This window comes from Myodes glareolus, unplaced genomic scaffold, assembly GCF_982192425.1.
Source record: "Myodes glareolus unplaced genomic scaffold, mMyoGla1.1 HAP1_SCAFFOLD_73, whole genome shotgun sequence".
Taxonomy (NCBI): domain Eukaryota; kingdom Metazoa; phylum Chordata; class Mammalia; order Rodentia; family Cricetidae; genus Myodes; species Myodes glareolus.
This window is the reverse complement of record NW_028263237.1, coordinates 162,677-183,953: the sequence shown is the minus strand read 5'-3', so window position 1 is coordinate 183,953 and position 21,277 is coordinate 162,677.

Below are 21,277 nucleotides of genomic sequence, written 5' to 3'. Positions count from 1 at the left end.
TTCAATTCACTTTGCGAATTGAATGGATTGTTGCTTCACTTTCTCAATGCTGTACTTTCAGAGAAAATCACTTTCCTTTGAAACTGCCTTAAGCTACTTGCAAGCATTCTCTAGCAACTCACATGCACTTCTCTGAAAGAGAAGGAGTCTGTTCCAACATTTCAATTCACTGTGCGAAGTGAATGGAGTGTTGCTTCACTTTCTCAATGCAGTACTTTCAGAGAAAAACCCTTACCTTTGAAACTGCCTTAAGCTACTTGCAAGCATTCACCAGGAACTCACATACATTTCTCTGAAAGAGAAGCAGTCTGTTCCAACACTTCAATTCACTGTGCAAAGTGAATGGAGTGTTGCGTCACTTTCTAAATGCTGTACTTTCAGAGAAAATCACTGTCCTTTGAAACTGCCTTAAGCTACTTACAAGCATTCACCAGCAACACACATGAGTTTCTCTGAAAGAGAAGCAGTCTGTTCCTACACTTCAATTCACTGTGCAAAGTGAATGGAGTGTTGATTCACTTTCTAAAGGATGTACTTTCAGAAAAAATCACTTTCCTTTGACACTGCCTTAAGCTACATACAAGCATTCAACAGCATCTCACATGCATTTCTCTGAAAGAGAAGCAGTGTGTTCCAACACTTCAATTCACTGTGAGAAGTCAATAGAGTATTACTTCACTTTCTAAATGCTGTAGTTACAGAGAAAATCACTTTCCTTTGAATGTGCCTTAAGTTACTTACAAGCATTCACAAGAAACTCACATGCGTTTCTCTGAAAGAGAAGCAGTCTGTTCCAACACTTCAATTCACTGTGCGAAGTGAATGGAGTGTTGCTTCACTTTCTAAATGCTGTACTTTCAGAGAAAATCACTTTCCTTTGAAAGTGCCTTAAGCTACTTACAAGCATTCACCAGCAACTCACATGAGTTTCTCTGAAAGAGAAGGAGTCTGTTACAACACTTCAATTCACTGTGCGAAGTGAATGGAGTGTTGCTTCACTTTCTAAAGGATGTACTTTCAGAAAAAATCACTTTCCTTTGACACTGCCTTAAGCTACATACAAGCATTCAACAGCATCTCACATGCATTTCTCTGAAAGAGAAGCAGTGTGTTCCAACACTTCAATTCACTGTGAGAAGTCAATAGAGTATTACTTCACTTTCTAAATGCTGTAGTTACAGAGAAAATCACTTTCCTTTGAATGTGCCTTAAGTTACTTACAAGCATTCACAAGAAACTCACATGCGTTTCTCTGAAAGAGAAGCAGTCTGTTCCAACACTTCAATTCACTGTGCGAAGTGAATGGAGTGTTGCTTCACTTTCTAAATGCTGTACTTTCAGAGAAAATCACTTTCCTTTGAAAGTGCCTTAAGCTACTTACAAGCATTCACCAGCAACTCACATGAGTTTCTCTGAAAGAGAAGCAGTCTGTTCCAACACTTCAATTCACTGTGCGAAGTGAATGGAGTGTTGCTTCACTTTCTAAATGCTGTACTTTCAGAGAAAATCACTTTCCTTTGAAAGTGCCTTAAGCTACTTACAAGCATTCACCAGCAACTCACATGAGTTTCTCTGAAAGAGAAGGAGTCTGTTACAACATTTCAATTCACTGTGCGAAGTGAATGGAGTGTTGCTTCACTTTCTAAATGCTCTCTTTTCAGAGAAAATGACTTTCTTTGAAAGTGCCTTAAGCTAATTAAAAGCATTCACCAGCAACTCACATGAGTTTCTCTGAAAGAGAAGCAGTCTGTTCCAACACTTCAATTCACTGTGCGAAGTGAATGGAGTGTTGCTTCACTTTCTAAATGCTCTACTTTCAGAGAAAATCGCTTTCCTTTTAAAGTGTCTTAATCTAATTACAAACATTCACAAGAAACTCACATACATTTCATGAAGAAAAGCAGTCTGTTCCAACACTTCAATTCACTTTGCGAATTGAATGGATTGTTGCTTCACTTTCTCAATGCTGTACTTTCAGAGAAAATCACTTTCCTTTGAAACTGCCTTAAGCTACTTGCAAGCATTCTCTAGCAACTCACATGCACTTCTCTGAAAGAGAAGGAGTCTGTTCCAACATTTCAATTCACTGTGCGAAGTGAATGGAGTGTTGCTTCACTTTCTCAATGCAGTACTTTCAGAGAAAAACCCTTACCTTTGAAACTGCCTTAAGCTACTTGCAAGCATTCTCTAGCAACTCACATGCATTTCTCTGAAAGAGAAGCAGTCTGTTCCAACAATTCAATTCACTGTGCGAAGTGAATGGAGTGATGCTTCACTTTCTAAATGCTGTACTTTCAGAGAAAATCACTTTCCTTTGAATGTGCCTTAAGTTACTTACAAGCATTCACAAGAAACTCACATGCGTTTCTCTGAAAGAGAAGCAGTCTTTTCCAACACATCAATTCACTATGCAAAGTGAATGGAATGTTGATTCACTTTCTAAATGCTGTAATTTCAGAGAAAATCACTTTCCTTTGAAAGTGCCTTAAGCTACTTACAAGCATTTTGTAGAAACTCAAATGCATTTCTCTGAAAGAGAAGAAGTCTGTCCCAACATTTCAATTCACTGTGCGAAGAGAATGGAGTGTTGCTTCAGTTTCTAAATTCTGTACTTTCAGAGAAAATCACTTTCCTTTGAAAGTGCCTTAAGCTAATTGGAAGCATTCACAAGAAACTCTCATGCATTTCTCTGAAAGAGAAGCCATCTGTTCCAACACTTCAATTCACTGTGCGAAGTGAATGGAGTGTTGCTTCCCTTTCTAAATGCTGTCCTTTCAGAGAAAATCACTTTCCTTTGAAAGTGTCATAAGCTACTTACTAGCATTCACCAGCAACTCACATGAGTTTCTCTGAAAGAGAAGCAGTCTGTTCCAACAATTCAATTCACTGTGCGAAGTGAATGGAGTGATGCTTCACTTTCTAAATGCTGTGCTTTCAGAGAAAATCACTTTCCTTTCAAAGTACCTTAAGTTACTTACAAGCATTCACCAGCAACTCACATGAATTTCTCTGAAAGAGAAGCAGTCTGTTCCAATACTTCAATTCACTGTGCGAAGTGAATGTGTTGTTGTTTCACTTTCAAAAAGCTGTACTTTCAGAGAAAATCACTTTCCTTTGAAAGTGCCTTAAGCTACTCACATGCATTTACCAGCAACTCACATGCATTTCTCTGAAAGAGAAGCAGTCTGTTCCAACACTTCAATTCACTGTGCGAAGTAAATGGAGTGTTGCTTCACTTTCTAAATGCTGTCCTTTCAGAGAAAATCACTTTCCGTTGAAAGTTCCTTAAGATACTTGCATGCATTCACCAGCAACTCACATGCATTTCTCTGAAAGAGAAGCAGTCTGTTTCTACACTTCAATTCACTGTGCGAAGTGAATGGAGTGTTGCTTCACTTTCTAAATGCTGTACTTTCAGAGAAAATCACTTTCCTTTGAAAGTGCCTTAAGCTACTTACAGGCATTCACCAGCAACTCACATGAGTTTCTCTGAAAGAGAAGCAGTCTGTTGCAACATATCAATTCACTGTGCGAAGTGATGGAGTGTTTATTCACTTTCTAAATGCTGTACTTTCAGAGAAAATCACTTTCCTTTGAAAGGGCCTTACGCTAATTACAAGCATTCACCAGCAACTCACATGAGTTTCTCCTAAAGTGTAGCAGTCTGTTCCAACACTACAATTCATTGTCCAATGTGAATGGAGTCTTACTTCACTTTCTAAATGCTGTAGTTACAGAGAAAAACACTTTTCTTTGAAAGTGTCTTAAGCTACTTACAAGCTTTCAGCAGCAACACACATGCATTTCTCTGAAAGACAAGCAGTTTGTTCCAACACTTCAATTCACTGTGCGAAGTGAATGGATGTTGCTTCACTTTGTAAAGGCTGTATATTCAGAGAAAATCACTTTCCTTTGAAACTGCCTTAAGCTACTTACAAGCATTCACCAAAAACTCACATGCATTTCTCTGAAAGAGAAGCAGTCTGTTCCAACACTTCAATTCACTGTGCAAAGTGAATGGAGTTTTGCTTCACTTTCAAAATGCTGTTCTTACAGAGAAAATTACTTTCCTTTGAAAGTGCCTTAATCTACTAACAAGCATTCACCAGCAACTCACATGCAATTCTCTGAAAGAGTAGCAGCCTGTTCAAACACTTCAATTCACTCTGCGAAGTGAATGGAGTGTTGCTTCACTTTCTAAATGCTGTACTTTTAGAGAAAATCACTTTCCTTTGAAAGTGCCTTAAGCTACTTACAAGCATTTTGTAGAAACTCAAATGCGTTTCTCTGAAAGAAAAGAAGTCTGTCCCAACATTTCAATTCACTGTGCGAGAGAATGGAGTGTTGCTTCACTTTCTAAGTGCTGTACTTTCAGAGAAAATCACTTTCCTTTGAAAGTGCCTTAGGCTACTTACAAGCATTTTGCAGAAACTCAAATGCGTTTCTCTGAAAGAGAAGAAGTCTGTCCCAACATTTCAATTCACTGTTCGAATAGAATGGAGTGATGCTTCACTTTCTAAATGCTGTACTTTCAGAGAAAATCACTTTCCTTTGAAAGTGCCTTAAGCTACTTACAAGCATTCAACAGAAATTCATATGCGTTTCTTAGAAAGAGAAGCAGTCTGTTCCAACACTACAATTCACTATGCGCAGTGAATGGATTGTTGCTTCACTTTCTAAATGCTGTACTTTCAGAGAAAATCACATTCCTTTGAAAGTTCCTTAAGCTACTTACAAGCATTCACCAGCAACTCACATGAGTTTCTCTGAAAGAGAACCAGTCTGTTCCAACACTTCAATTCACTGTGCGAAGTGAATGGAGTGTTGCTTCACTTTCTAAATGCTCTCCTTTGAGAGAAAATCACTCTCTTTTGAAACTGCCTGAAGCGACTTACAAGCAGTCACAAGAAACTCACATCTATTTCCCTGGAAGAGAAACAGTCTGTTGCAACACTTCAATTTTCTGTGCCAAGTGAATGTAGTGTTGCTCCACTTTCTAAATGCTGTCCTTTCAGAGAAAATCACTTTCCTTTGAAAGTGCCTTAAGGTACTTACAACCATTCAACAGAAATTCACATGCGTTTTTCTGAAAGAGAAGCAGTCTGTTCCAACACTTCAATTCACTGTGCAAAGTGAATGGAGTGTTGCTTCACTTTCAAAATGCTGTACTTTCAAAGAAAATCACTTTCCTTTGAAACTTCCTTAAACTACTTTCAAGCAATCACCAGCAATTCACATGAGTTTCTCTGAAAGAGAAGCAGTCTGTTCCAACTCTTCAATTCACTGTGCGAAGTGAATGGAGTGTTGCGTCACTTTCAAAATTCTGTACTTTCAGAGAAAATCACTTTCCTTTGAAAGTGCCTTAAGCTAATTGGAAGCATTCTCAAGAAACTCTCATGCATTTCTCTGAAAGAGAAGCCGTCTGTTCCAACACTTCAATTTACTGTGCAAAGTGAATGGAGTGTTGCTTCACTTTCTAAATGCTGTCCTTTTAGAGAATGTCAGTCTCTTTTGAAACTGCCTGAAGCGACTTACAAGCATTCACAAGAAACTAACATCTGTTTCTTTGAAAGAGAAAGTCTGTTCCAACACTTCAAATCACTGTGCAAAGTGAATGGAGTGTTCCTTCACATTCTAAATGGAGTAGTTTCAGAGAAAATCAATTTCCTTTGAAAGTGCCTTAAGCTACTTACAAGCGTTCAGAGGAAACTCAAATGTGTTTCTCTGAAAGTGAAGCTGTCTGTTCCAACACTTCAATTCACTGTGCGAAGTGAATGGAGTGTTGCTTCACTTTCTAAATGCTGTCCTTTCAGAGAAAATCACTTTCTTTGAAAGTGCCTTAAGCTACTTAAAAGCATTCACAAGAAACTCCCATGCATTTCTCTGAAAGAGAAGTAGTGAGTTCCAACACTTCAATTCACTGTGCGAAGTGAATGGAGTGTGGCTTCACCTTCTAAATGCTGTCCTTCCAGAGAAAATCACATTCCTTTGAAAGTGCCTTAAGCTACTTATAAGCATTTTGTAGAAATTCAAATGCGTTTCTCTGAAAGAGAAGAAGTCTGTCCCAACATTTCAATTCACTGTTCGAAGAGAATGGAGTGTTGCTTCACTTTCTAAATTCTGTACTTTCAGAGAAAATCACTTTCCTTTGAAAGTGCCTTAAGCTACTTACAAGCATTCACCAGCAACTCACATGAGTTTCTCTGAAAGAGAAGCAGTCTGTTCCAACACTTCAGTTCACTGTGCGAAGTGAATGAAGTGTTGCTTCACTTTCTAAATGCTGTCCTTTCAGAGAAAATCACTTTCCTTTGAAAGTGCCTTAAGCTACTTACAAGCATTCAGAAGAAACTCACATGCATTTCTCTGAAAGTGAAGCAGTCTGTTCCAACACTTCAATTTACTGTGCGAAGTGAATGGAGTGTTGCTTCACTTTCTAAATGCTGTCCTTTTAGAGAATGTCAGTCTCTTTTGAAACTGCCTGAAGCGACTTACAAGCATTCACAAGAAACTAACATCTGTTTCTTTGAAAGAGAAAGTCTGTTCCAACACTACAAATCACTGTGCAAAGTGAATGGAGTGTTCCTTCACATTCTAAATGGAGTAGTTTCAGAGAAAATCAATTTCCTTTGAAAGTGCCTTAAGCTACTTACAAGCGTTCACAGGAAACTCAAATGTGTTTCTCTGAAAAAGAAGCTGTCTGTTCCAACACTTCAATTCACTGTGCGAAGTGAATGGAGTGTTGTTTCACTTTCTAAATGCTGTCCTTTCAGAGAAAATCACTTTCCTTTGAAAGTGCCTTAAGCTACTTACAAGCATTCACAAGAAACTCACAAGCATTTTTCTGAAAGAGAAGCTGTCTGTTCCAACATTTCAATTCACTGTGCGAAGTGAATGGAGTGTTGCTTCACTTTCTAAATGCTGTCCTTTCAGAGAAAATCACTTTCTCTGAAAGTGCCTTAAGCTACTTACAAGCATTCACAAGAAACTCCCATGCATTTCTCTGAAAAAGAAGCACTGAGTTCCAACACTTCAGTTCACTGTGCGAAGTGAATGGAGTGTGGCTTCACCTTCTAAATGCTGTCCTTCCAGAGAAAATCACATTCCTTTGAAAGTGCCTTAAGCTACTTACAAGCATTCAACAGAAATTCATATGCGTTTCTCTGAAAGAGAAACAGTCTCTTCCAACACTACAATTCACTATGCGAAGTGAATGGAGTGTTGCTTCACTTTCTAAATGCTGTACTTTCAGAGAAAATCACATTCCTTTGAAAGTGCCTTAAGCTACTTACAAGCATTCACAAGAAACTCACATGCATTTCTCTGAAAAAGAAGCAGTCTGTTCCAACACTTCAATTCACTGTGCGAAGTGGTTGGAGTGTTTCTTCACTTTCTAAATACTGTCCTTTCAGAGAAAAACACTTTCCTTTGAAAGTGCCTTAAGCTACTTACAAGCATTCACAAGAAACTCACATGCATTTCTCTGAAAGAGAAGCAGTCTGTTCCAACACTTCAATTTACTGTGCGAAGTGAATGGAGTGTTGCTTCTCTTTCTAAATGCTGTCCTTTTAGAGAATGTCAGTCTCTTTTGAAACTGCCTGAAGCGACTTACAAGCATTCACAAGAAACTAACATCTGTTTCTTTGAAAGAGAAAGTCTGTTCCAAGACTTCAAATCACTGTGCAAAGTGAATGGAGTGTTCCTTCACATTCTAAATGGAGTAGTTTCAGAGAAAATCAATTTCCTTTGAAAGTGCCTTAAGCTACTTACAAGCGTTCACAGGAAACTCAAATGCGTTTCTCTGAAAGAGAAGCTGTCTGTTCCAACACTTCAATTCAATGTGCAAAGTGAATGGAGTGTTGTTTCACTTTCTAAATGCTGTCCTTTCAGAGAAAATCACTTTCCTTTGAAAGTGCCTTAAGCTACTTACAAGCATTCACAAGAAACTCACAAGCATTTTTCTGAAAGAGAAGCTGTCTGTTCCAACACTTCAATTCACTGTGCGAAGTCAATGTGTTGTTGTTTCACATTCTAAATGCTGAACTTTCAGAGAAAATCACTTTCCTTTGAAACTGCCTTAAGCTACTTACAAGCATTCACCAGCAACTCACATTAGTTTCTCTGAAACAGAAGCAGTCTGTTCCAACACTTCAATTCACTGTGTGAAGTGAATGGAGTGTTGCGTCACTTTCTAAATCCTGTATTTTCAGAGAAAATCACTTTCCTTTGAAACTGCCTTAAGTTACTTACAAGCATCCACCAGCAACTCACATGAGTTTCTCTGAAAGAGAAGCAGTCTGTTCCAACACTTCAGTTCACAGTGAGAAGTGAATGGAGTATTGCTTCACTTTCTAAATACTGTCCTTTCAGAGAAAATCACTTTCCTTTGAAAGTGCCTTAAGCTACTCACAAGCATTCACAAGAAACTCACATGGATTTCCCTGAAAGAGAAGCAGTCTGTTCCAACACTTCAATTCACTGTGCGAAGTGAATGGAGTGTTGCTTCACTTTCTAAATGCGCTCCTTTTAGAGAAAATCACTCTCTTTTGAAACTACCTGAAGTGACTTGCTAGCATTCACAAGAAATTCACATCTGTTTCTCTGAAAGAGAAGCAGTCTGTTCCAACACTTCAATTCACTGTGCAAAGTGAATGGAGTGTTCCTTCACATTTTAAATGCTGTCCTTTCAGAGAAAATCACTTTCCTTAGAACGTGCCTTAAACTACTTACAAGCATTCACAAAAAATTCACATCCGTTTCTCTGAAAGAGAAGCAGTCTGTTCCAACACTTCAATTCACTGTTCGAAGTGAATGGAGTGTTCCTTCACTTTCTAAATTCTGTACCTTCAAAAAAAATTACTTTCCTTTGACACTGCCTTAAGTTACCTACAAGCATTCACCAGCATCTCACATGCATTTCTCTGAAAGAGAAGCAGTCTGTTCCAATACTTCAATTAAATGTGCGAAGTGAATGGAGTGTTGCTTCACTTTCTAAATGCTGTACTTTCAGAGAAAATCACTTTCTTTGAAAGTGCCTTAAGATAATTATAAGCATTCACAAGAAACTCCCATGCATTTCTCTGAAAGGGAAGCAGTCTGTTCCAACACTTCAATTCACTCTGCGAAGTGAATGGAGTGTTGCTTCACTTTTTAAATGCTGTACTTTCAGAGAAAATCACTTTCCTTTGAAAGTGCCTTAAGCTACTTACAAGCATTCACCGGCAAATCACATGAGTTTCTCTGAAGGAGAAGCAGTCTGTTCCAACACTTCAATTCACTGTGAGAAGTGAATGTGTTGTTCTTTCACTTTCTAAATGCTGTATTTTCAGAGAAAATCACTTTCCTTTGATACTGCCTTAAGCTACTTACAAGCATTCACAAGAAACTCACATGCATTTCTCTGAAAGAGAAGCACTCTGTTCCAACACTTCAATTCACTGTGCGAATTGAATGGAGTGTTGCTTCACTTTCTAAATGCTGTAATTTCAGAGAAAATCACTTTCCTTTGAAAGTGCCTTGAGCTACTTACAAGCATTCACCAGCAACTCACATGAGTTTCTCTGAAAGAGAAGCAGTCTGTTCCAACACTTCAATTCACTGTGCAAAGTGAATGGAGTGTTGATTCACTTTCTAAATGGTGTACTTTCAGAGAAAATCACTTTCCTTTGAAACTCCCTTAAACTACTTACAAGCATTCACCAGCAACTCACATGAGTTTCTCTGAAAGGGAATCAGTCTGTTCCAACTCTTCAATTCACTGTGCGAAGTGAATGGAGTGTTGCTTCACTTTCTAAACGCTGTGTTTCAGAGAAAATCACTTTCCTTTCAAAGTACGTTAAGCGAATTACAAGCATTCACCAGCAACTCACATGAGTTTCTTTGAAAGAGAAGCAGTCTGTTCCAACACTTCAATTCACTGTGCGAAGTCAATGTGTTGTTGTTTCACTTTCTAAATGCTGTACTTTCAGAGAAAATCACTTTCCTTTGAAACTGCCTTAAGCTACTTACAAGCATTCACCAGCAACTCACATTAGTTTCTCTCAAACAGAAGCAGTCTGTTCCAACACTTCAATTCACTGTGTGAAGTGAATGGAGTGTTGCGTCACTTTCTAAATCCTGTATTTTCAGAGAAAATCACTGTCCTTTGACACTGCTTTAAGCTACTTACAAGCATTCACCAGCAACTCACATGAGTTTCTTTGAAAGAGATGCACTCTGTTCCAACACTTCAGTTCACAGTGAGAAGTGAATGGAGTATTGCTTCACTTTCTAAATGCTGTCCTTTCAGAGAAAATCACTTTCCTTTGAAAGTGCCTTAAGCTACTTACAAGCATTCACAAGAAACTCACATGCATTTCCCTGAAAGAGAAGCAGTCTGTTCCAACACTTCAATTCACTGTGCGAAGTGAATGGAGTGTTGCTTCACTTTCTAAATGCGCTCCTTTTAGAGAAAATCACTCACTTTTGAAACTACCTGAAGTGACTTACAGGCATTCACAAGAAACTCACATCTGTTTCTCTGAAAGAAAAGCAGTCTGTTCCAAAACTTCAATTCACTGTGCAAAGTGAATGGAGTGTTCCTTCACATTTTAAATGCTGTCCTTTCAAAGAAAATTACTTTCCTTTGAACGTGCCTTAAACTACTTACAAGCATTCACAAAAAACTCACATCCGTTTCTCTGAAAGAGAAGCAGTCTGTTCCAACACTTCAATTCACTGTTCGAAGTGAATGGAGTGTTCCTTCACTTTCTAATGCTGTACCTTCAGAAAAAATCACTTTCCTTTGTCACTGCCTTAAGCTACCTACAAGCATTCACCAGCATCTCACATGACTTTCTCTGAAAGAGAAGCAGTCTGTTCCAACACTTCAATTCACTGTGCGAAGTCAATGGAGTGTTACTTCACTTTCTAAATGCTGTAGTCACAGAGAAAATCACTTTCCTTTGAATGTGCCTTAAGTTACTTACAAGCATTCACAAGAAACTCACATGCGTTGCTCTGAAAGAGAAGCAGTCTGTTCCAACACTTCAATTCACCGTGCTAAGTAAATGGAGTGTTACTTCACTTTCTAAATGCTGTACTTTCAGAGAAAATCACTTTCCTTTGAAACTGCCTTAAGCTACTTATAAGCATTCACAAGAAACTAACATGCGTTTCTCTGAAAGAGAAGCAGTGAGTTCCAACACTTCAATTCACTGTGCGAAGTGAATGGAGTGTGGCTTCACCTTCTAAATGCTGTGCTTCCAGAGAAAATCACATTCCTTTGAAAGTGCCTTCAGCTACTTATAAGCATTTTGTAGAAATTCAAATGCGTTTCTCTAAAAGAGAAGAAGTCTGTCCCAACATTTCAATTCACTGTTCGAAGAGAATGGAGTGTTGCTTCACTTTCTAAATGCTGTACTTTCAGAGAAAATCACTTTCCTTTGAAAGTGCCTTAAGCTACTTACAAGCACTCACCAGCAACTCACATGAGTTTCTCTGAAAGAGAAGCAGTGTGTTCCAACACTTCAGTTCACTGTGCGAAGTGAATGAAGTGTTCCTTCACTTTCTAAATGCTGTCCTTTCAGAGAAAATCACTTTCCTTTGAAAGTGCCTTAAGCTACTTACAAGCATTCAACAGAAATTCACATGCGTTTTTCTGAAAGAGAAGCAGTCTGTTCCAACACTTCAATTCACTGTGCGAAGTGAATGGAGTGTTGCTTCACTTTCTAAATACTGTCCTTTCAGAGAAAATCACTTTCCTTTGAAAGTGCCTTAAGCTACTTACAAGCATTCACAAGAAACTCACATGCATTTCTCTGAAAGAGAAGCAGTCTGTTCCAACACTTCAATTTACTGTGCGAAGTGAATGGAGTGTTGCTTCACTTTCTAAATGCTGTCCTTTTAGAGAATGTCAGTCTCTTTTGAAACTGCCTGAAGCGACTTACAAGCATTCACAAGAAACTAACATCTGTTTCTTTGAAAGAGAAAGTCTGTTCCAACACTTCAAATCACTGTGCAAAGTGAATGGAGTGTTCCTTCACATTCTAAATGGAGTAGTTTCAGAGAAAATCAATTTCCTTTGAAAGTGCCTTAAGCTACTTACAAGCGTTCACAGGAAACTCAAATGTGTTTCTCTGAAAGAGAAGCTGTCTGTTCCAACACTTCAATTCACTATGCGAAGTGAATGGAGTGTTGTTTCACTTTCTAAATGCTGTCCTTTCAGAGAAAATCACTTTCCTTTGAAAGGGCCTTAAGCTACTTACAAGCATTCACAAGAAACTCACAAGCATTTTTCTGTAAGAGAAGCTGTCTGTTCCAACACTTCAATTCACTGTGCGAAGTGAATGGAGTGTTGCTTCACTTTCTAAATACTGTCCTTTCAGAGAAAATCACGTTCTCTGAAAGTGCCTTAAGCTACTTACAAGCATTCACAAGAAACTCCCATGCATTTCTCTGAAAGAGAAGCAGTGAGTTCCAACACTTCAATTCACTGTGCGAAGTGAATGGAGTGTGGCTTCACCTTCTAAATGCTGTCCTTCCAGAGAAAATCACATTCCTTTGAAAGTGCCTTAAGCTACTTACAAGCATTCAACAGAAATTCATATGCGTTTCTCTGAAAGAGAAGCAGTCTGTTCCAACACTACAATTCACTATGCGCAGTGAATGGAGTGTTGCTTCACTTTCCTAATGCTGTACTTTCAGAGAAAATCACATTCCTTTGAAAGTGCCTTAAGCTACTTACAAGCATTCACAAGAAACTCACATGCATTTCTCTGAAAAAGAAGCAGTCTGTTCCAACACTTCAATTCACTGTGCGAAGTGAATGGAGTGTTGCTTCACTTTCTAAATACTGTCCTCTCAGAGAAAATCACTTTCCTTTGAAAGTGCCTTAAGCTACTTACAAGCATTCACAAGAAACTCACATGCATTTCTCTGAAAGAGAAGCAGTCTGTTCCAACACTTCAATTTACTGTGCAAAGTGAATGGAGTGTTGCTTCTCTTTCTAAATGCTGTCCTTTTAGAGAATGTCAGTCTCTTTTGAAACTGCCTGAAGCGACTTACAAGCATTCACAAGAAACTAACATCTGTTTCTTTGAAAGAGAAAGTCTGTTCCAAGACTTCAAATCACTGTGCAAAGTGAATGGAGTGTTCCTTCACATTCTAAATGGAGTAGTTTCAGAGAAAATCAATTTCCTTTTAAAGTGCCTTAAGCTACATACAAGCGTTCACAGGAAACTCAAATGCGTTTCTCTGAAAGAGAAGCTGTCTGTTCCAACACTTCAATTCACTGTGCGAAGTGAATGGAGTGTTGTTTCACTTTCTAAATGCTGTCCTTTCAGAGAAAATCACTTTCCTTTGAAAGTGCCTTAAGCTACTTACAAGCATTCACAAGAAACTCACAAGCATTTTTCTGAAAGAGAAGCTGTCTGTTCCAACACTTCAATTCACGGTGCGAAGTGAATGGAGTGTTGCTTCACTTTCTAAATGCTGTACTTTCAGAGAAAATCACATTCCTTTGAAAGTGCCTTAACCTACTTACAAGCATTCACAAGAAACTCACATGCATTTCTCTGAAAAAGAAGCAGTCTGTTCCAACACTTCAATTCACTGTGCGAAGTGAATGGTGTGTTGCTCCACTTTCCAAATGCTGTACTTTCAGAGAAAATCACTTTCCTTTGATACTGCCTTAAGCTACTTACATGCGTTCACAAGAAACTCACATGCGTTTCTCTGAAAGAGAAGCAGTCTGTTCCAACACTTCAATTCACAGTGCGAAGTGAATGGAGTGTTGCTTCATTTTCTAAATGCTGTACTTTCAGAGAATATCACTTTCCTTTGAAAGTTCCTTAAGCTACCTACAAGCATTCACCAGCAACTCACATGAGTTTCTCTGAAAGAGACGCAGTCTGTTCCAATACTTCAATTCACAGTCAAAAGTGAATGGAGTGTTGCTTCACTTTCTAAATGCTGTACTTTCAGAGAAAATCACTTTCCTTTGAAACAGCCTTAAACTACTTAAAAGCATTCACCAGCAACTTACATGAGTTTCTCTGAAAGAGAAGCAGTCTTTTCCAACTCTTCAATTCACTGTGCGAAGTGAATGGAGTGGTGCGTCATTTTCTAAAAGATGTACTTTCAGAGAAAATCACTTTCCTTTCAAAGTACATTAAGCTACTTACAAGCATTCACCAGCAACTCACATGAGTTTCTCTGAAAGAGAAGAAGTCTGTTCCAACACTTCAATTCACTGTGCGAAGAGAATGTGTTCTTGTTTCACTTTCTAAATGCATTACTTTCAGAGAAAATCACTCTTCTATGAAAGTGCCTTAAGCTACTTACAAGCATTCACCAACAACTCTCATGCATTAATCTGAAAGAGAAGCAGTCTGTTCCAACACTTCAATTCACTGTGTGAAGTGAATGGAGTGTTGCTTCACTTTGTAAATGCTGTACTTTCAAAGAAAATCACTTTCCATTGAAACTGCCTTAATCTACTTACAAGCATTCACCAGCAAATCACATGAGTTTCTCTGAAAGAGAAGCAGTCTGTTCCAACACTTCAATTCACTGTGCGAAGTGAATGGAGTGTTGCGTTACTTTCTAAATGCTGTACTTTCAGAGAAAATCACTTTCCTTCCAAAGTACCTTAAGCTACTTACAAGCATTCACCAGCAACTCACATGAGTTTCTCTGAAAGAGAAGCAGTCTGTTCCAACACTTCAATTCACTGTGCTAAGTGAATATGTTGTTGTTTCACTTTCTAAATGCTGTCCTTTCAGAGAAAATCACTTTCCTTTGAAACTGCCTTAAGCTACTTACAAGCATTTAGAAGAAACTCACATGAGTTTCTCTGAAAGAGAAGCAGTCTGTTCCAACACTTCAATTCACGGTTCGAAGTGATTGGAGTGTTACTTCACTTTCTAAATGCGGTAGTTACAGAGATAATCACTTTTTTTGAAACTCCGTTAAACTACTTACAAGCATTAAGAAGAAACTCACATTCGTTTCTTTGAAAGAGAAGCAGTCTGTTCCAACACTTCAATTCACGGTGCGAAGTGATTGGAGTGTTACTTCACTTTATAATTGCTGTAGTAACAGAGAAAATCACTTTCCTTTGAAAGTGCCTTAAGCTACTAACAAGCATTCACAAGAAACTCACATGCGTTTCTCTGAAAGAGAAGCAGTCTGTTCCAACACTTCAATTCACAGTGAGAAGTGAATGGAGTGTTGCTTCACTTTCTAAATGCTGCACTTTCAGAGAAAAGCACTTTCCTTTGAAACTTCCTTAAGCTACTTGCAAGCATTCTCCAGCAACTCACATGCATTTCTCTTAAAGAGAAGCAGTCTGGTCCAACACTTCAATTCACTGTGCGAAGTGAATGGAGTGTTGCTTAACTTTCTAAATGCTGTGCTTTCAAAGAAAATTACTTTCCTTTGAAACTGCCTTAAGCTACTTACAAGCATTCACCAGCAACTCATATGCATTTCTCTGAAAGAGAAGCAATCTGTTCCAACACTTCAATTCACTGTGCGAAGGGAATGGAGAGTTGTTTCACTTTCTAAATGCTGTACTTTCAGAGAAAATCACTTTCCTTTGAAAGTGCCTTAAGCTACTTACAAGCATTCACCAGCAACTCAGAATCATTTTTCTGAAAGAGAAGCAGTCTGTTCCAACCCTTCAATTCACTGTGCGAAGTGAATGTGTTGTTGTTTCACTTTCTAAATGATGTACTTTCAGAGAAAATCACTTTCCTTTGAAACTGCCTTAAGCTACTTACAAGCATTCACCACCAAATCGCATGCGTTTCTCTGAAAGAGAAGCAGTCTGTTACAACACTTCAATTCACTGTGCGAAGTGAATGGAGTGTTGCTTGACTTTCTACGTGCTGAACTTTCAGAGAAAATCACTTTCTTTGAAAGTGGCTTAAGCTACTTACAAGCATTCACCAGCAAATCACATGAGTTTTTCTGAAAGAGAAGCAGTCTGTTCCAACACTTCAATTCACTGGGCAAAGTGAATGGAGTGTTGAATCACTTTCTAAATGCTGTACTTTCAGAGAAAATCACTTTCCTTTGAAAGTGCCTTAAGCTACTAACAAGCATTCACCAGCAACTCACCTGGGTTTCTCTGAAATAGAAGCAGTCTGTTCCAACACTTCAATTCACTGTGCGAAGTGAATGGAGTGCTGCTTCACTTTCTCAATGCTATACTTTCAGCGAAAATCACTTTCCTTTCAAAGTACCTTAAGCTACAAACAAGCATTCACCAGCAACTCACTTGAGTTTCTCTGAAAGAGAAGCAGTCTGTTCCAACACTTCAATTCACTGTGCGAAGTGAATGTATTGTTGTTTCACTTTCTAAATGCTGTACTTTCAGAGAAAATCACTTTCCTTTGAAACTGCCTTAAGCTACTTGCAAGCATTCTCCAGCAACTCACATGCATTTTTCTGAAAGAGGAGGAGTCTGTTGAACATTTCAATTCACTGTGCAAAGTGAATGGAGTGTTGCTTCACTTTCTAAATGCTCTACTTTCAGAGAAAATCACTTTCTTTGAAAGTGCCTTAAGCTAATTAAAAGCATTCACCAGCAACTCACATGCATTTCTCTGAAAGAGAAGCAGTCTGTTCCAACACTTCAATTCACTGTGCGAAGTGAATGGAGTGTTGCTTCACTTTCTACATCCTGTACTTTCAGAGAAAATAACTTTCCTTTCAAAGTACCTTCAGCTACTTACAAGCGTTCACCAGGAACTCACATGTGTTTCTCTGAAAGAGAAGCAGTCTGTTCCAACACTTGAATTCACTGTGCGAAGTGAATGGAGTGTTGCTTCACTTTCTAAATGCTGTACCTTCAGAGAAAATCACTTTCCTTTGAAACTGCCTTAATCTACTTACAAGCATTCACCAGCAACTCACTTGAGTTTCTCTGAAAGAGAAGCAGTCTGTTCCAACACTTTAATTCACTGTGCGTAGTGAATGGAGGGTTACTTCACTTTCTAAATGCTGTACTTTCAGAGAAAATCCCTTCCCTTTGAAACTGTCTTGAGCTTCTTATAAGCATTCACCAGCAACTCACATGAGTTTCTTTGAAAGAGAAGCAGTCTGTTCCAACACTTCAATTCACTATGTGAAGTGAATGTGTTGTTGTTTCACTTTCTAAATGCTGTACTTTCAGAGAAAATCACTCTTCTTTGAAAGTGCCTTAAGCTACTTACAAGCATTCAACAGCAACTCACATACATTTCTCTGAAAGAAAAGCAGTCTGTTCCAACACTTCAATTTACTGGGCGAAGTGAATGTGTTGTTGTTTCACTTTCTAAATGCTGTACTTTCAGAGAAAATCACTTTCCTTTGAAACTGCCTTAAGCTACTTACAAGCATTCACCAGCAACTCACATACATTTCTCTGAAAGAGAAGCAGTCTGTTCCCACACTTCAATTCACTGTGCCAAGTGAATGGAGTGTTGATTCACTTTCTAGATGCTGTACTTTCAGAGAAAATCACTTTCCTTTGAAAGTGCCTTAAGCTACTTACAAGCATTCTCCAGCAACTCACATGCATTTTTCTGAAAGAGGAGGAGTCTGTTGAACATTTCAATTCACTGTGCAAAGTGAATGGAGTGTTGCTTCACTTTCTAAATGCTCTACTTTCAGAGAAAATCACTTTCTTTGAAAGTGCCTTAAGCTAATTAAAAGCATTCACCAGCAACTCACATGCATTTCTCTGAAAGAGAAGCAGTCTGTTCCAACACTTCAATTCACTGTGCGAAGTGAATGGAGTGTTGCTTCACTTTCTACATCCTGTACTTTCAGAGAAAATAACTTTCCTTTCAAAGTACCTTCAGCTACTTACAAGCGTTCACCAGGAACTCACATGTGTTTCTCTGAAAGAGAAGCAGTCTGTTCCAACACTTGAATTCACTGTGCGAAGTGAATGGAGTGTTGCTTCACTTTCTAAATGCTGTACCTTCAGAGAAAATCACTTTCCTTTGAAACTGCCTTAATCTACTTACAAGCATTCACCAGCAACTCACTTGAGTTTCTCTGAAAGAGAAGCAGTCTGTTCCAACACTTAATTCACTGTGCGTAGTGAATGGAGGGTTACTTCACTTTCTAAATGCTGTACTTTCAGAGAAAATCCCTTCCCTTTGAAACTGTCTTGAGCTTCTTATAAGCATTCACCAGCAACTCACATGAGTTTCTTTGAAAGAGAAGCAGTCTGTTCCAACACTTCAATTCACTATGTGAAGTGAATGTGTTGTTGTTTCACTTTCTAAATGCTGTACTTTCAGAGAAAATCACTCTTCTTTGAAAGTGCCTTAAGCTACTTACAAGCATTCAACAGCAACTCACATACATTTCTCTGAAAGAAAAGCAGTCTGTTCCAACACTTCAATTTACTGGGCGAAGTGAATGTGTTGTTGTTTCACTTTCTAAATGCTGTACTTTCAGAGAAAATCACTTTCCTTTGAAACTGCCTTAAGCTACTTACAAGCATTCACCAGCAACTCACATACATTTCTCTGAAAGAGAAGCAGTCTGTTCCCACACTTCAATTCACTGTGCCAAGTGAATGGAGTGTTGATTCACTTTCTAGATGCTGTACTTTCAGAGAAAATCACTTTCCTTTGAAAGTGCCTTAAGCTACTTACAAGCGTTCACCAGCAACTCACATGAGTTTCTCTGAAAGAGAAGCAGTCTGTTCCAACACTTCAATTCACAGTGCAAAGAGAATGGAGTGGTGCGTCACTTTCTAAATGCTGTACTTTCAGAGAAAATCACTTTCCTTTCAAAGTACATTAAGCTACTTACAAGCATTCACCAGTAACTCACATGCGTTTCTCTGAAAGAGAAGCAGTGTGTTCCAACACTTCAATTCATTGTGCGAAGTGAATGTGTTGTTTCACTTTCTAAATGCTATACTTTCAGAGAAAATCACTTTCCTTTAAAACTGCCTTAAGCTACTTACAAGCATTCACCAGGAACTCACATACATTTCTCTGAAAGAGAAGCAGTCTGTTCCAACACTTCAATTCACTGTGCAAAGTGAATGGAGTATTGCGTCACTTTCTAAATGCTGTACTTTCAGAGAAAATCACTTTCCTTTGAAACTGCCTTAAGCTACTTACAAGCATTCACCAGCAACACACATGAGTTTCTCTGAAAGAGAAGCAGTCTGTTCCAACACTTCAATTCACTGTGCGAAGTGAATGGAGTATTGCTTCACTTTCTAAATGCTGTACTTTCAGAGAAAATCACTCTTCTTTGAAAGTGCCTTAAGCTACTTACAAGCATTCACCAGCAACTCACATACATTTCTCTGAAAGAGAAGCAGTCTGTTCCAACACTTCAATTTACTGGGCGAAGTGAATGTGTTGTTGTTTCACTTTCTAAATGCTGTACTTTCAGAGAAAATCACTTTCCTTTGAAACTGCCTTAAGCTACTTACAAGCATTCACCAGCAACTCACATACATTTCTCTGAAAGAAAAGCAGTCTGTTCCAACACTTCAATTTACTGGGCAAAGTGAATGTGTTGTTGTTTCACTTTCTAAATGCTGTACTTTCAGAGAAAATCACTTTCCTTTGAAACTGCCTTAAGCTACTTACAAGCATTCACCAGCAACTCACATACATTTCTCTGAAAGGGAAGCAGTCTGTTCCCACACTTCAATTCACTGTGCCAAGTGAATGGAGTGTTGATTCACTTTCTAGATGCTGTACTTTCAGAGAAAATCACTTTCTTTGAAAGTGCCTTAAGCTACTTACAAGCATTCACCAGCAACTCACATGAGTTTCTCAAAGAGAAGCTGTCTGTTCCAACACTTCAATTCACAGTGCAAAGAGAATGGAGTGTTGCTTCACTTTCTAAATGCTGTACTTTCAGAGAAAATCACTTTCCTTAGATACTGCCTTAAACTACTTACAAGCATTCACCAGCAATTCACATGAGTTTCTCTGAAAGAGAAGCAGTCTGTTCCAACACTTCAATTCACTGTGCGAAGTGAATGGAGTGTTGCGTCACTTTCTAAATGCTGTACTTTCAGAGAAAATCACTGTCCTTTGAAACTGCCTTAAGCTACTTACAAGCATTCACCAGCAACACACATGAGTTTCTCTGAAAGAGAAGCAGTCTGTTCCAACACTTCAATTCACTGTGCGAAGTGAATGGAGTATTGCTTCACTTTCTAAATGCTGTACTTTCAGAGAAAATCACTCTTCTTTGAAAGTGCCTTAAGCTACTTACAAGCATTCACCAGCAACTCACATACATTTCTCTGAAAGAGAAGCAGTCTGTTCCAACACTTCAATTTACTGGGCGAAGTGAATGTGTTGTTGTTTCACTTTCTAAATGCTGTACTTTCAGAGAAAATCACTTTCCTTTGAAACTGCCTTAAGCTACTTACAAGCATTCATCAGCAACTCACATACATTTCTCTGAAAGAAAAGCAGTCTGTTCCAACACTTCAATTTACTGGGCGAAGTGAATGTGTTGTTGTTTCACTTTCTAAATGCTGTACTTTCAGAGAAAATCACTTTCCTTTGAAACTGCCTTAAGCTACTTACAAGCATTCACCAGCAACTCACATACATTTCTCTGAAAGGGAAGCAGTCTGTTCCCACACTTCAATTCACTGTGCCAAGTGAATGGAGTGTTGATTCACTTTCTAGATGCTGTACTTTCAGAGAAAATCACTTTCCTTTGAAAGTGCCTTAAGCTACTTACAAGCATTCACCAGCATCTCACATGAGTTTCTCTGAAAGAGAAGCAGTCTGTTCCAACACTTCAATTCACAGTGCAAAGAGAATGGAGTGTTGCTTCACTTTCTAAATGCTGTACTTTCAGAGAAAATCACTTTCCTTTGATACTGCCTTAAACTACTTACAAGCATTCACCAGCAACTCACATGAGTTTCTCTGAAAGAGAAGCAGTCTTTTCCAACTCTTCAATTCACTGTGCGAAGTGAATGGAGTGGTGCGTCACTTTCTAAATGCTGTACTTTCAGAGAAAATCACTTTCCTTTCAAATTACATTAAGCTACTTACAAGCATTCACCAGCAACTCACATGCATTTCTCTGAAAGAGAAGCAGTGTGTTCCAACACTTCAATTCATTGTGCGAAGTGAATGTGTTGTTTCACTTTCTAAATGCTATACTTTCAGAGAAAATCACTTTCCTTTAAAACTGCCTTAAGCTACTTACAAGCATTCACCAGGAACTCACATACATTTCTCTGAAAGAGAAGCAGTCTGTTCCAACACTTCAATTCACTGTGCAAAGTGAATGGAGTATTGCG